Source organism: Hemicordylus capensis, chromosome 2, assembly GCF_027244095.1.
Source record: "Hemicordylus capensis ecotype Gifberg chromosome 2, rHemCap1.1.pri, whole genome shotgun sequence".
Lineage (NCBI taxonomy): Eukaryota > Metazoa > Chordata > Lepidosauria > Squamata > Cordylidae > Hemicordylus > Hemicordylus capensis.
In genome coordinates, this window is record NC_069658.1 from 208,592,211 (window position 1) to 208,607,701 (window position 15,491).

Sequence of the window (15,491 nt, forward strand, 5' to 3'; positions counted from 1 at the left end):
CTCCATGAAGATAAGAACCTGAGACCCCTGTGCTGCCAGTGCTGCCCATCTCTGTGGGTGGGTCTCCGTGTGCTGCAGCGTGGGTGGCTGCGGTCAGCTGCGGTGTGACCCTTTCTAGAGCGGGAAGGAGAGCTCTCACCCAGCTTTGCAGGGTCTCTTTTGCTTTCTGTTAGAACCACAAGGTCTGCCAGGTGCAAGATGGCCGTGAGGGGCAGAGCTTTGCAAACCTTTTGTTGAAAAGTGGTATATAAACCGTAGTCGTAATATAATGGCTCAGAGGCAGAGCAGTTAACCTCCTCCAACCTCACACTATAGAACAGGCTTTAGGTCCCCCAGCTGTTTTTGGAATACAACTCCCATAATCCCCAGCCACAGCAGCCAATAGCCAGCGATTGTAGGCCAGCATCTGCAGGAGGGCCAAAGTTGAGCAGCAGGGTACAAGTACAAGCCTACATCTCAGTTAACCATCCACCAGGACTATTTGTTTAAATCGGGGGTTCCCGAACTTGTAGATGTTGGACTACAACTCCCATCGTCCTAAGCCGCAATGCAGTGTGGTTGGGGATGATGGGGGTTGTAGTCAAACAACATCTGGGGACCCAAGTTTGAGAACTGATTTAAAACATTTTTTTCACAATTGAATTCATGTTGGCCTACAACGACGTTTATTTCTTTAAAAACACAGTAGAAGACAACCTCTAAAACCATAGACACAAGAGATGAGGCCTGCACTAAAGCAGGGCTGAAATCAGCAGTCTTCTTCAGCTTTCTTTGAAAAACAAGCCCAAGATCCAGTGGCACACCCCCCCCCCGCCCCAGGCTGGCCGTCCTGCCTGCACGGAGAGCAACGGGCAGCCTGCTTTTCAGGTGAGAAGCACTGAGGTTGATGAGCAGAAACCCAGGCGTGGCAGAGAATCTTTGGGTCCGGCTTTCCCCCTGCTGTTTTTAAGGAACAGCCTGTTGTGTTGGAATGCTGGAGCCAGCAGGCCCCTTTTGCAGCTGGGACAGAGCGGGTCTTATGGCAGCAAGTATGAGCTACCCCCTTTGCTAAGCAGGGTCTGCCCTGGTTTGCATTTGGGCGGGAGACGACGTGTGTGAGCACTGTAAAGTATTCCCCTTAGGGGGTGGGGCTGCTCTGGGAAGAGCCCCTGGATGCTTGCAGGCAGAAGCAGGGCCAGTGCTAGGGTTTTTTGCGCCCTAGGCGAGATCACCTTCTGCCCCCCCCCCAGCCAATCATATTTCAAACACAGATGTATTATAGGAAGAATGAAAAGCACAGGATTTGAAATCCCGCCCCCCCGCCAGCGCTCATCGGGGCAGCAGCGTTGCCCCCTTTACCGGATGTAACTGGAAGTACTCGACACGCCTGTGTGCGTTGCACACGCACCCAATGCGCACAGATATTTTGAGTACCTCCAGTTCCATCTGGTAAAGGGGGCAACAGGGCGGCACGATGCCAGCCCCACGGACTTTTAGGAAATCGAGCGCGGGGAGGGGAGAGAAGTGCACCCTCCCCTGCCCTGAAAGTTACCCCAGGCCAGTTCCATGCACCTCCCTAATGTGGGGCCCATGGAGCAGACTTGCAGGAGCTGGGCAGCCAGGGGAGCCAATGGGATGAGAGGCAGTAGGGATGGGGGGGACACCCTTCTGGGCAGTCTCTCCCCGCAGTGAGCCAGCTGGCTGGGTCCAGGGGGGCTGGGGGACGTGGTGGTGTCTTGCCATGGAGCTGGTGGCCCTTTGGCTACTGCCGGCCACCAGGCACTGCCAGGCTCTCCCGGGGCTGTGGCTGCTGGTTTCTGCAGCCCTCTTGCCTGATGTCTCTGTGCCACCCACAACCCTAACCCTACCCCACCCACCAGAGAGGGAGCAGCGGCAGCCCGCTGAGTGTGCGGGGCGGGGGGGGGGGCAGCCTCTTTGCAGGCGGCGGCAGCAGCGGCCTCAGCCTCCTCCTTGCAGGCCTCTCCTCCGCGGCCGACCAAGCAGGCGCTGCTTTCCGCCCTCCTGCTGCTTGTGCCGGCGGCGTCGCCGTGCGCCCTGCGAGCTCCTCAGCGGGCAACTGCCAGGCTGCTGCTGGGCGGGCGCCACCACCGAGGCCCTCGACTCAGCCGCGGCGGGCTTCTTGTGCTGAGAGTCACTCAGCAGAGCCGGCCCGCTGCTGACGGCGGCTCCGGGGCGCCCAGTGGCCAGTCGGGGCTCCAGGGTGAGGGTGGTCGCCCTCCTCCTCCTCCTCCTGCAGCCGCAACTGGCAGGCTGGGCCAAGCAGGGCGTGGGGGCGGGCTGGCCGGGGTTGCGGGGTGCCCAGCAGCAGCAGCAGCAGGCCGCTGCCCAGCAGGTGCCCCCGCTGGCTGGCCTTCGGTGGGAGCCTCCGCGTGGGGGGCTCCCTCTGGAGCGGGAGGCAAAGGCGGTCCTCGCAAGGCCTGGACTGCTCCGTCCAGCAGGCGCGGCACGGCCAGAGAGAGCGAGCTGAGTCCCACCCCGCCCCCGGAGGAGGCGGCGCCGCCTGCTTGCTGCTGCTGCTGCCTCGGGGGCTGGTCGGGGCCTGCTGCTGCTGCCTGCCTGGCCCCAGCCACGCGCGGCGGGGGGAGCCCTGGGAGGGGGGCGGCGGCATCCCCGGGTTGGGTCCCCCGCCTCGCCCCGCCGCCAGACAAAGGGCTGCTGCCTTGTCCTGCCTTCTTGGCCCCTCGCTCTCCCCCGCCAGGCAGGGGCCTGCAGGCTGACCGCTCAGGGTGGGTTGGCGGCAGGCTGGCCAGCACGGCGCCCCCTCCATTTTGGCGCCCTAGGCAACTGCCTAGTTCGCCTTAATGGACGCGCCGGCCCTGGGCAGAAGGTTCCCAGTTCCTTTCCTGGCAGCTGGGAGAGACTCCTGCCTCAAATCCTGGAGAGACGTTTCCAGTTTGTGTGTCGACAGCAATGAGCTAGACGGACCAATGGGTCTGACTCTGTAGAAGGCAGCTTTCTAGGGCCTTAAAAGTGGGCCAGGAAGCGTGGAGATAACAGCAGATTCTTTGTCGCTTTGGGGAGCTGGCAACCTTCGTTCCTCTTCTGCAGAGCACCCAGGGGCGTACCTATCGACCAGGGTGCTCTTCACTGGCTCCGGGGGTGGTCCTGGCAGGGGAGGCACCTTGATCATGAAGGAGGCTCATCCATTGCGCTGTGGGTAGGCTGACCCCTGCGGTTTCCCCAAATGCAGGAAACTGGGCTGCAGCTCCCTGATTGCTGATTGGGCTTGGGTGAAGCTGGGGCTGAAGCCGAATATGCTGCAGTCCAGCCGGAGAGTGGGGAGCTCCTTTAAGGCACACGGGGCCCTCCTGAGCCTCTCTGCACCATCTTGGGAGGCACACACAGAGTGCTGGGAAGGCTCGTAGGCCTTCCCAGTGCTTTCCCCCTGGAGGAGCTCTCAAGGGGTGTCTCCAGCTCTTCTCAAGGGCCACCCCAGCACTGAGGAAAGCGCCACAGTGTGGGAAATGGCTCTCAGATTCCAGGCTTTTGGCCCAAGGGGCCCCTGCTTGGGAAATAACGGAGATCCCTTCCCTGCCCCTCTAGGTCATGGCTTCCTACGTCTGCCCACCCTGACTGAGGAGAAGATAAAGTGGAGACGATACAGCCGCTGGCTTTCATAGGGTCACTTGGGGCTGGTGTGTCTCAGGGGTTAGTGGGTCACCTCTGCATGCCGCCGTGGGCTCTTTCTCCCTGCTCCCTCCAGCACGCTCTTTATGACACGCACACTATTTTTATATTCTTGAAAAGCAATGGGAAAAGCTCCCCTTCCCCAGAGCTCAGAGCCATTCTCCCAGCTTCAAAAGGCTTTTACTAATTACTCTAATGAGGTCAGGCGAGACCTGGTGTTTCTCCCGCTTAGAAAAGGGAGACAGACAGAGAGAGAGAGAGATTGAGCTGCTGGTAAAATAGCCTCCCCCACGCCGCCTTTCCCCTTTTTGGCAATATCTGTGTGTAGAAAGATGGAGCGTGTCTGGATTGCTTAACACCCCCGTGGCCCTTCCCCAACAAATCTTTTTTTTTTAAACAAAAAACAAAAACCACAGGTGAAAGGTCCCATTTATTTATTTATTTCCCTGTCTCTCATTTCCTTGCGCTTGTCAAAAGAACAAACGGGTGAAAACTGTCAGAATTAGTGTTGGGGTAATTGGAGAGGCTTCGCCAAAGTTAATGCACCATTAGTGCACAGGTCCCGTGCCGCTAAAAGCCGGGAAGAGACAGGTTGTCAAAGGCTTGCGTGAGATTAAAGTGCTCCTCTCTGATGTCTCCGTTCTCTGGAGGATGCTGTTGAATGGGGAGGAGGGGACCAGAAAGACCACTTTCCCTGTTGTGTGCACTGGCAGAAGCCACCCAAGTTCTGCACTGCTGCACCCCAAATTCTCCGGAAATCAGATTCTGACACTTGCAGGGAATTCTTGCATGTATTGAACAGCTTTGAACTGTGGGCTTCCAGAGGCATCTGTTGGGCCACTGTGTGAAACAGGATGCTGGACTCGATGGGCCTCCTTGGGCCTGATCCAGCAGGGCTGTTCTGATGTTCTTATGTAACAGATAAAACGAAAAGCACCCCCAAATTCAGCAAGAAAGAACCCCAAACTCACCAGGAATAAATCCCAATGGCTCAGCATGACCCTCCGTACTGGAGTGGATTTGATCCATTAGATGCATCTATTTACCAACTTTTAATTAAGAAAGGAGGTGCTGCCAATCAACTGAGTCTCAGCATTTCTTTTTAAAACAACCTTTTAAAGTAAATACAAAAACAACAAGCACAATTTCGGGAGAAGGGTTACCTCTCAAACACAAGAGGGAATTCCTCTTGTGAAATGATTACCCCCCCCCCCCACACACACATACCACTTCCACAAATGGTGTCCCTCATCTGAAAATGCCAAAATAGTTCTGCTTGCTTGGGGAACCATAGTTTTGAATCCATGTGCAAATCTGGCGGTTTGACTGGATGAGTTTCCGTCAATTAATCGATCAGTTAGGATGTCTTTAGCTGGGTGAACCTGGGTCAAAAAGCATGGATCTACCTTGGAGTTACTACAGAGCAGGGATGGGGCCATATCTTAGTGGTCCCAGAAGGTCCCAGTTCAGTCCCTGGCAGCATCTCCATGTAGGACTGGGGAACAGCCCCGCCTGAAAGCCTGGAGCACGGCTGCCGGTCAGGGAAGGCGATTGTTATGAGAACAGCCTGTTCGGGGGCTACAAGCAGCACCCCCTCTCTGATTTTGAATGGCTGGCTTGCAGTCTCCACCTTGGCTACCTCGACTGGCGGGATCACGAGCCCCCCACATGCCCATCTTTGGCCGACTGCCAAGGTAGTCGCTTAGCACAAGCCGCACGGGGCAGGGAACCCCAGGTCAAGCAAGCATGGCGTGCGGCTGCAAGGCGATTCCCCCATGCCCCTCTCTTCACAGCCCAGAGAAGGATGCAGGCTGAACAGACCCAAGTTGAGGAGGAGGAGGGCTATTTCTCAAGAGAGAAGAGTAGAACTCCTCGTGGGCACAAAGGGTTATTCTTCCTCCTCATCTCAGCAGGAGCTCGGAGAAGGCTTGTAAGGCTCCCACCTCGTGGTCTGGAGCAGAGCAGAGGAAGAGGCTCGCTAGTGGAAAAAGAACGCTGCTCTTCCCACCTAGAAGGTATTCTGACCTCCCCTGGATTTCCCCTGGAACCAACCGCTTTCCTGGCCCCCTGGCTTGCGAGTGGCACACTTGCCTCCCCTCTGCCCTGTCCTCCTGCTTGGCCCCTGGGAAGGAGCAGAGGACCCCAGCCTGCCCAACCTGCAAGGGCGACGGACACACCAACGGATTGGGAAGAAGGCACTACTAATTCCCTCTTTCTCTCCCTCCCTCCCTTCTCTTCTTCCTCGGTCTAAATCTGCACTTCAGGTTCTCTCTCTGGCCAGCTGATTTAATTGCACTTTGGACCTTTAGGCTAAGAGTACCCAGAATGTTGGGGGGCAATATGCTAAATTATTGTAAACCGCTTAGAGAGCTTCCAGCTATAGAGCGGTATATAAATGTAAGTGCTATTGCTATTGCTATTGCTAAGACGCCTCTTTGTGAGTCTCTAATTTATATTGCTAGTTGAGTGTGATGCCTTTTATCACCTGCCTCACTATTTTCCTTTTCCTGTACCCCAATAATCCTTGAATAAATCGAATTGTACCATATTCCTACCGATCTCAAGTCTTTATTTCCAGACCAAAGCTTTACACAAATTGACACTGTAATGGACTGTGTTCACTCCAGTCTCGCTAATTTCCCACATTAGCCCAAAAGTAGTCTCAGGATGTCCCACCGGCGTTCCATTAACACAATCCTGAACTAGATGGACCAATGATCTGATTGGGTATAAGGCAGCTTCCCATGTTTCCATGTATTTCCTTGGGAGTCTCTTTTTAGATGATATGAGCCTTTTGGAGACAGGGGTCAAAAAGAGACAGACCTCTTTTCACTTCATAGGAGGCTGCCATCTACTGAGTCAGACCCTCAGTGGAGCTCGCTCAGGATTGTCTACCCAGACTGGCAGCAGCTTCTCCAAGGGTTGCAGGCAGGACTCTCTCCCGGCCCTGTCTTGGAGCTGCTGCCAGGGAGGGCGCTTGGGACCTTCTGTATTCTGCAGATGCTCCTCCCAGAGCAGACGTGCCCCATCCTCCGAGGGGAATAGCTTCCAGTGGCCACATATAGTCTCCCCTCGAAATGCAAACCAGGGCAAACCCTGCCTAGCGAAGGGGGCCAGTCGTGCTGGCTGCCCCCCGCAGACCAGCTCTCCTCCCTTGCCATTTCATGAGGCCCATCGGGCATCCCAGCCAGCCTCTCTCGCGCCTCTTCCTTCTTCCCCGTTTGATCTGCCGCGACCCAAAGTGCCGCCGGCGGCAGCGGCAGCAGCAGTACCCCCCGCCCCCCCCGCGCCCCGCCCTCGGTCGCCATAGGAACCAGAGCCCCCCCCCCCCCGCGCCCCGCTCCCGGGAGGCCCGGATCCGCCGCCGGCTGCCCTGTAATGAGTCTATGAAGCTGGCGCTGGGGAACGCAGCCGCCGCCACTGCAACCCCCTCGGGGCCGAGGCGCGCTGCCCAGCCCGCGGCGCCTGCTGACCTCAAAGGGGGCGCTGTGCTCTCTCCTCCTCCTCCCCCCCCCCCGCAGGCCAAAAACGGAGCTGAAAGGCGAAGGGGGTGGGAGGAGGAGAGTCAGAGCAAGGGCGTCCGGGCGGGCGGGCAGAGAGCGGCTCGGGGGCTGCAAGGACGGAGCCCTCGCCCGAAGGAGGGTTGCAGCAGTTGGCGGGGGGGGGAGCACAACTCCATGCGCTGTGTGTGGTGCCCCCCCCCTTGTGCCTGGAACCCCCTCTCAGTGCCCCACAGATTTCCCTGCTCCCTTTAAGTGACTCTGCCCATTTTTCTTGCTGCCCCCTACGCCTGGACTTCTCTCCTAGAGGCTGGTGCCCCCCCCCCGCTCTTTCTAAACGACTGTCTATTCTCCTTTTCTGCCGGGGAACCCCTGTTCAAAGCCCCCCCCCTCCATGGGTCTCCAGGTCCCTTCAATGACTCTGCCCTTTCTCCCTTGCTGCCCCCTTGTGCCGGGGACCCCCTCCCAGAGCTCCTGCTCCCTTCAATGACCCTGGCCTAACGGCCTTGCCCTTTATGCCTGGAACCCAGAGCCCCCTAAGATCCCTTAAATGACTGCCCTGGAGCCTCATGCATCTCCCGCTCTTTTTAAATCTAAGTTTCCCTTGCTGCCCCCTTGTGCCGGGAACCCCCTCCCAGAATACCCCTGTGAGGCCACCTTCTCCCTTCCTTCAAATCCTTCCTCAGCCCCTCCTTTCCTTGAAGCATTTGACACCCCCTTACTTCCCCCGATCCCCTTGCAACCAAGCCATCATACTGCTGACTGAAATGACGGTGTATGCATCCCCTCTTTAGCCCCTCTTCAAGGCCTCCTTATCTTCTAGCACAGGGCTGCACAGCTTTGGCCTGCCAGCGAGGGTTGGACTACAACTCCCATCCTCCCTGGCTTGGTTACTGGGGCAAGGGATGATGGGAATTGTAGTCCAACAACAGCTGGTTGGTGTGGAAATGAAACCTCCTTGAGGCAGGAACCTGTTCTCTTACACTTTGCAAAACGGGACATTTTATAGATGCCTAATAAGAATAATTATGGACTGGTTGTCTGACAAGCAGAAGGTTGCCGGTTCGAATCCCCGCTGGTACTATACTGGGCAGCAGCACTACAGGAAGATGCTGAAAAGCATCATCTCACACGGCGTAGGAGGAGGCCATGGGAAACCCCTCCTGTATTCTACCAAAGACAACCACAGGGCTCTTGGGGCGCCAGGAGTCGAAATCGACTTGACGGCAAAGTTTACCTTTTTTATGGACCCATAACAAAACACAGCAGTATATACCGTGTGTGTGTGTGTGTGAGGGAGAGAGAGAGAGAGAGAGAGAGACAAGGGAATATTCTCCAAGCTGTGAAATTTCCTGCTCTTTTTTTGCTCAAGCCCTCCTCCTTCCCAGCTCCTTGCCACTGAGTTCCATGAGCTCTGTCCACCTCGTTGTCTGTTAACTGTTCTGAGTCTGTGAGCATTCTGTTGCATCGAGTCACATTGGAGCAGTCTGGGTTTTTGTTGTTGTTTTACCCCTTTAACGCCTTGGGAAACTCCCATATCTGAGGTGGCCTCCAAGCCTTCCAGCATCTCCTTCTAGCCTGCAGGTGCTCTGGTTACACGCCCACGAGGATCATGGTGTTTCCAGCTCTTTTGGGAATAGAGAGGAGATGATTTCATAGGAACATAGGAAGCCACCATATACCGGGTCACACCCTTGGTCCATCTAGCTCAGTATTGACTACCCAGACTGGCAGCGGCTTCTCCAAAGTTGCAGGCAGGAATCTCTCACCCGATCTTGGAGGGAACTTGGAACCTTCTCCATGCAGAAGGTTTTTTTAAGATTGTGAGCCCTTTGGGGACAGGGAACCATCTTATTTATTTGTTATTTCTCTGTGTAAACTGCCCTGAGCCATTTTTGGAAGGGCGGTATAGAAATTGAATGAATGAATGAATGAATGAAGCAGGCAGGTGCTCTTCTCAGAGTGGCCCCATCCCCTAAAGGGAAGATCTTACAATGCTCGAACATGTAGTCTCCCATCCAAATATAAACCAGGGTAGGCCCTGCTTAGCAAAGGGGACAATCCATGCTTGCTGCCGCAAGACCCGCTCTCCTCTTTAAGACGAAATCCGCAGACATCGGTTTCTGTCACAACAGTCTGAGAGGCATGCCACATTCCCCTTAGCCAATGGATGAGTCCCCTCTCTCTGTGTGTGTTTGTGTGTTTTTGTGTGCACACACAAGTATCTCTTTTGCATTTCCGAAAAGCCAATGCAGGCCAGGTGGAAATTAGGGGAGCCCACCCTCCATGATCTTGTCATGGGTTGCTGCATCTTGACAGATGGGCAGGGGGGGGCGGGGGAAGGCGGGCTTATTTTTTGCTGCCAATCCTATCCCTTCATGCCCTCCTGCCGACTGGCCCTCCACCCGGACCCCCGTTCTCTGTTCACACCTAATTGCCCCTGTTTAAATCAGCAGCCCGGCTGGGAGACGCCATTAAAATAAATGAAGCTCTTCCTAGGGCCACCCTCTATACTTAACTCTTTAATTCTTTTGTTTTTTACCTCCTGCCCCTTCTCTTGATTTATTCCTACAAAGATATGCCTTCCTTCCCCATCACCTTGTGCCTTTTAAGAAGCGTTCACTAAAGCCTTAAATAAAGAAGAGCAGAGAGAAGTGGAGCTGTGCCCCCCCCAACGGTGAGAAAACCAAAAAGAAACCGCGCACACTTGGTTTTCTCACCTTGTGGTGCGTGCACCCCTTTTATTTTTCTGCACACACACACACACCCCAATGGTGCCTGCCGTGGAGGCCAACTGGAGAAACTCTTCTGGGGTTTCAGCTGGGTTTTGTTTCTTAAAAAATACAGAGCTGGACGTCTGACACTTATGAATACTTATATACCGCTTTTCAACAGACATTCACAAAGTGGTTTAGAAAGAGAAGAGAAGAGAAGATGAGATGAGATGATTCCTTCTCATCAGAGGGCTCACAACGTCAAACAAGAATTTCCGGTGAGAACTAATCTGCCTACTTTCACTCTAAATTTAATTGGTAATCCCCATCTTCACCAGTTAGCCCACTTGCACCTCAAGCATGCGTTCACACGTCCGCCATCTTGAATTGGGGTGGGTGACATCACAAACTACGCCGTCGAGGTGTCCCTATTTGTCCCTACAACAGTTCCAAATTTGGTCCAAATCAGTCCAGGCATTGCGAAGTTGATAGGGAGGGGGACACCCCCACTCCCTAACTCTCCTTAAGGAAAGTCGGCTAAACATAAACTACATAAGGCGGACACCAGCAAGAGACACTGGAGGGTTGCTGTGCTGGGGCTGGATAGGAACAGCTGCTCTCCCTCTGTTACAGAAGCGAGCCCCCCCAGAAAAGGTGTCTCTCTGCTCAGTTGCTCGGCAGGGGGCAATCCCCAAGGCCCCGATAATCTCACTTGATGGGTTCTTTTCTTCTTTTCGGCAAAGAAGCCCAAATCTCTGCCACCGCCCATCCAAACAACCACACACCCCTGCCTAAAACAGGTTGCCAAGTTCTGATTTAATACACGCGACCCCTCCATTGTGGAAGGCCAGGGGCAGGAGGGGAGGTATGGTGCCGTAAGGGGGAAGGCCGTAGCTCAGCGGCAGAAGCTCGGCTTTGCTCGCAGAAGGGTCCAGGTTCACTCCCCGGCAGATTCTCCAGCTACAGCTAGGAAAGACTCCTACTTGAAACCCTGGAAAGCCTCTGCCAGTCAGTGTTATTATTTCAGTTATTATTTCAATTTCTATACCGCCCTTCCAAGAATGGCTCAGGGCGGTTTACACAGAGAAATAACAGATAAATATTAAATAGGACGGCTTCCTGTCCCCAAAGGGCTCACATTCTAAAAAGAAACATAAGACAGACACCAGCAACAGTCACTGGAGGTACTGTGCTGGGGGTGGATAGGGCCAGTTGCTCTCCCCCTGCTAAAATAAAGAGAATCACCACGGTAAACGGTGCCTCTTTGCCCAGTTTGCAGGGGTGTTGACTGTACTGAGCTAGAAGGACCAAGGGTCTGACTCTGGAGAAGGTGGCGTCAGATATTGTATCCGTCTTGTTGATGTTGTCAGCCACCCCGAGCAGCTGTGGAGCGGAGGGGCAGGGTATGAACGTTTTAAATAAATAAAATATATTCCTCAGAAGCATCCACCATAGCTCAGTGGCAGAGCAAATCTGCTTAGCATGCATGCATCCGAAACGGATTGTGAGGAGCTCCAAAAGGATCTCTCCAGACTGGGGGAGTGGGCAACAAAATGGCAAATGCGGTTCAGTGCTGGCAAGTGTAAAGCGGGAAGAAGAACCCCAACTTCAAGTATATGCTGATGGGATCTGAGCTGTCGGTGACGGACCAGGAGAGGGATCCTTTGGTTGTGGTGGACGGCTCGTTGGAAGTGTCGACTCAATGTGCGGCAGCTGTGAAAAAGGCCAATTCCATGCTAGGGATCATTAGGAAGGGGATTGAAAATAAAACGGCTAACATTATAATGCCCTTGTACAAAACGATGGTGCGACCACACTTGGAGTACTGCGTACAATTCTGGTCACCACATCTTAAAAAGGACATTGTTGAACTGGAGAAGGTACAGAAGAGGGCAACCCAGATGATCAGGGGTCTAGAGCACCTTTCTTATGAGGCAAGACTACAACACCTGGGGCTGGGAGACATGAGAGAGGTCTATACAATCATGCATGATGTGGAGAAAGTGGAGAGAGAGAAATTCTTCTTCCTCTCACATAACACTAGAACCAGGGGTCACTCCATGAAATTGATTGCCAGGAAAGACATAGGAAGTTTTATCTATCTATCTATCTATCTATCTATCTATCTATCTATCTATCTATCTATCTATCGTTAATTTATATACCGCCTTTCATTAAAGCAATTCCAAGGCGGTTTACAGCAAAAAATTTAAACACAAGATGGTAAAAAAGACACAATTAAAATATTAAGTGAAAAAAAAAATTAAACAAATCTGATTAAAAATTTAAAACAAAAGCATAAAAGCAATACAGACTATAAAGAGCAGCAGAAGAGAATAAAATAAATGCCTGGGCAAAAAGCCAAGATTTTACACTTTTTCTAAAAGCTGTGATGGAGACCAAGGAGTTAATAGCCACCAGGAGAGCATTCCAGAGTCTGGGGGCAGCCACAGAGAAGGCCCTGCCCCGCGCGCACATCAGCCGAGCCTCCCTCATTTTTGGCACCCAGAGCAGAGTCCCCTCAGATGACCTCATCCAGCGGGCAGCAACCCTAGGGAGCAGGCGGTCCCTCAAATACCCCGGGCCCAAACCGTTTAGGGCTTTAAAGGTCAAAACCAGCACCTTGAATTGGACCTGGAAACGAACCGGCAGCCAGTGCAGCTCTTTGAAAATGGGGGTGATATGTTCCCAACGGGCAGTTCCGGATAAAACCCTCGCTGCCGCGTTTTGCACTAGCTGCAGTTTCTGGATATTCTTCAAGGGCAGCCCCACGTAGAGCGTGTTACAGTAATCCAGCCTTGACGTGACTAAGTTGCCATATACTGAGTCAGATCATTGGTCCATCTAGCTCAGCATCGTCGACACAGACTGGCAGCGGTGCGGCGTTTCCAAGGCTGCAGGCAGAAGTCCCTCTCAGCCCTATCTGGAGATGCCAGGGAGGGAACCTGGGACCTTCTGCATGCAAGCAGGCAGATGTTCTTCCCAGAGCGGCCCCATCCCCTAAGGGGAAGATCTCACAGTGCTCATGCGTGTAGTCTCCCATTCAAATGCAAACCAGGGTAGACTCTGCTTAGCAAAGGGGACAAGTCATGCTTGCTACCACAAGACCAGCTCCCCTCCTCTATGTTTCCTCCGCCCGAATCCTTCGGGGACTGGCACCTTGGCTCACCATGTACTCAGTTGCTTCTGGTGCAGCTCTGACGAAGGGGGCACGTGTGTAGGTTGTGGTTGGGGTGGGGTGGGGTGGGGTGGGGGGTCGAGGGCTTGCCTCTGGCCTTGCCACAAGAACGAGTGCAGGGATCCGGGCACGTGAACCAGGAGCCGTGATCTTCCCAGACAGGCCCGTGGAAGATAATGAAGGCCCGAGGGACCCTGCGAAGCGACGCTTCGGTTAAGAACGCTGCGGCTCTGTTTAGACCAGGAGACGGAGAAGGCCCCGGCGGACGCCTGGGAGTAGCATATTTTCTGTGTAATGATTCCATCATGGGGGGCAACGCCAGGCCTGTACGGCCTAATGAAGACCTGCGGGAGGGTCTGCCACATGAAAGGCCCCACGCTTTGGCCAGGGGGGTGGCGGGCCGGAGGAGGGGAGGGAGGGAATGCAGTGTGGGGGGGGCAAGTGGGTGTTTGAACTCTGGCAGAGTCTCATATGTCCCTGCTCTCTGCTTCTCTTCCCTGGGTTTGTTCCAAAGAGCGGAGAAGAAAGTGCCAGGGAGAAGCGGCCACAGAAGGTTGGATGCAGACGACGGAGGCCGGCGTTTGGACCCAGGGCAAGGGCCTGTGGTTTCCCCTGCAAAGGCCAACAGATTTGCCTTGCTGTAGCCTAGCATCTTGCTTCCAACAGGGGACAGCCGGCTGCTTCCAGGAAGCCTGTGAGCTGTGTGTAGCAAGGCAACTGCTCTCCCTTCACTCTGGCTCCCCGGCATGATCTGTATATGATCTGTCATGATCTGGGGCTGTGGGCCACCTGCAGCCTCTGAGGCAGCCTCAGAGGATGCCTCTGAGTCCCAGTTGCAGGGGAGTCACAGCAGAAGGGAGGGCCTGCCCCTTTCAGCTCCTGCCTGTGGCATCTGATGGGCCACTGTGCGAAACAGGATGCTGGACTAGATGGGCCTCCTTGGGCCTGACCCTGCAGGGCTGTTCTTATGGTCTTCTCTGCTGTTTGGAGGTAGATTGCCCCAACGCACGGGGGTCTCATTGAGCAGGTGCAGTTCATAGACCTCCAGAAGGAAAGCCCTGCTGGGCTGAGCCCAATTTCCATTTAGTCTGGCGTCCTGTTTCCCCCCACGCCGGCCAATCAGATGCCTCTGGGAAGCCCGCAAGCAGGGTAGGAAAGAAAGAGCCCTCCCCTCTGTTTCTCCAACATTTCTCCTACTGAGCATGGAGGTTCTGATCAGTTACAATGCTTTAAGGACCATTCATTGACCTCACCATGAACAGTTCTTTCCCCCTTTCAAGCCCCCTCTAAGTCAGTGGCCTGCACCAGTTCTTGTGGCAGTGAGTTCCATCAGTGAATGACCTTGTGTGGTTCTTTTCCTCATTGTTTTGTAGCAGTGAGTTCCTCCAGTGAGCGACCTTGTGTGGTTCTTTTTTTGGTTGTTTCCCCCACCATAGGGGCTATCTCGCAGGCATGTCTTCACTTCCCTGAAAAAGACAGATGTCCTTGGTCAACCCCTCCTGTATTCTACTGAAAACCACAGGGCTCTGTGTTCGCCAGAAGTCGACACCGACTCAAAGGCACAACTTTACTTTACATAGGAAAATAGGAAGCTGCCGTATACTGAGTCAGACCATTGGCCTATCTAGCTCAGTATTGTCTTCACAGACTGGCAGCGGCTTCTCCAAGGTTGCAGGAATGTTCCCCTTCTTGTAATCAGGTTAGTAAACCTGTATGTCATTTATGCAATGCTCCTGCATAGGAATAGGGAGGGAAGACGTGACCAAGAGCTTCACATGGATAAGACAGTAAATTTCTTCTGGAAAAGTCTGTATGGTTATGTGCAGAAAGACAAGTGTGTATCTCTTCTAAACAGCAATAGGGCAAATTGTGGAAATGGACGCTGGACGTAACCTCCCCCCCCCACATTACCTGATGTGCCTTGAAATCCCCCACCCCCACCCCCGAGTTACAGTGCTACCTGCATATACTTCATAACCTTGTGGGTTTCCAAATCCTTGTGTGTAAATCTTGGTAGATATATGATGTACAAACAACCACTTTGAATATAATTGTGCTTTGGCAACGTACTGTATGCTTTGGTAGTTTGTTGCTTCAATAAAAATTTTTGTTGTCCTAAAATTTTGTTTTTGTTTTGCTATCTTGGAGATGCTGCTGCCAGGGAGGGAACTTGGCACCTTCTGCTCTTCCCAGAGCGGCTCCATCCCCTAAGAGGGGAATCTCTTGCAGTGCTCACATGTCTAGTCTCCCATTCAGATGCAACCAGGGTGGACTCTGCTTAGCAAGGGGGACAAGACCAGCTCTCCGCTCTTGAGGAAGAGGAAAAGGTGCTCTTGAGGAAAGGCCACCTGTCTGGTGTTTGCCCACCCTATGTGTGAGCCAGTTGACAGAGCTGACCCACTTTGAGCTAGCAGGCAGAGGGACATAGAAGCAAAAAAAGCTGCCATATACTGAGTCAGACCATTGGTCCAG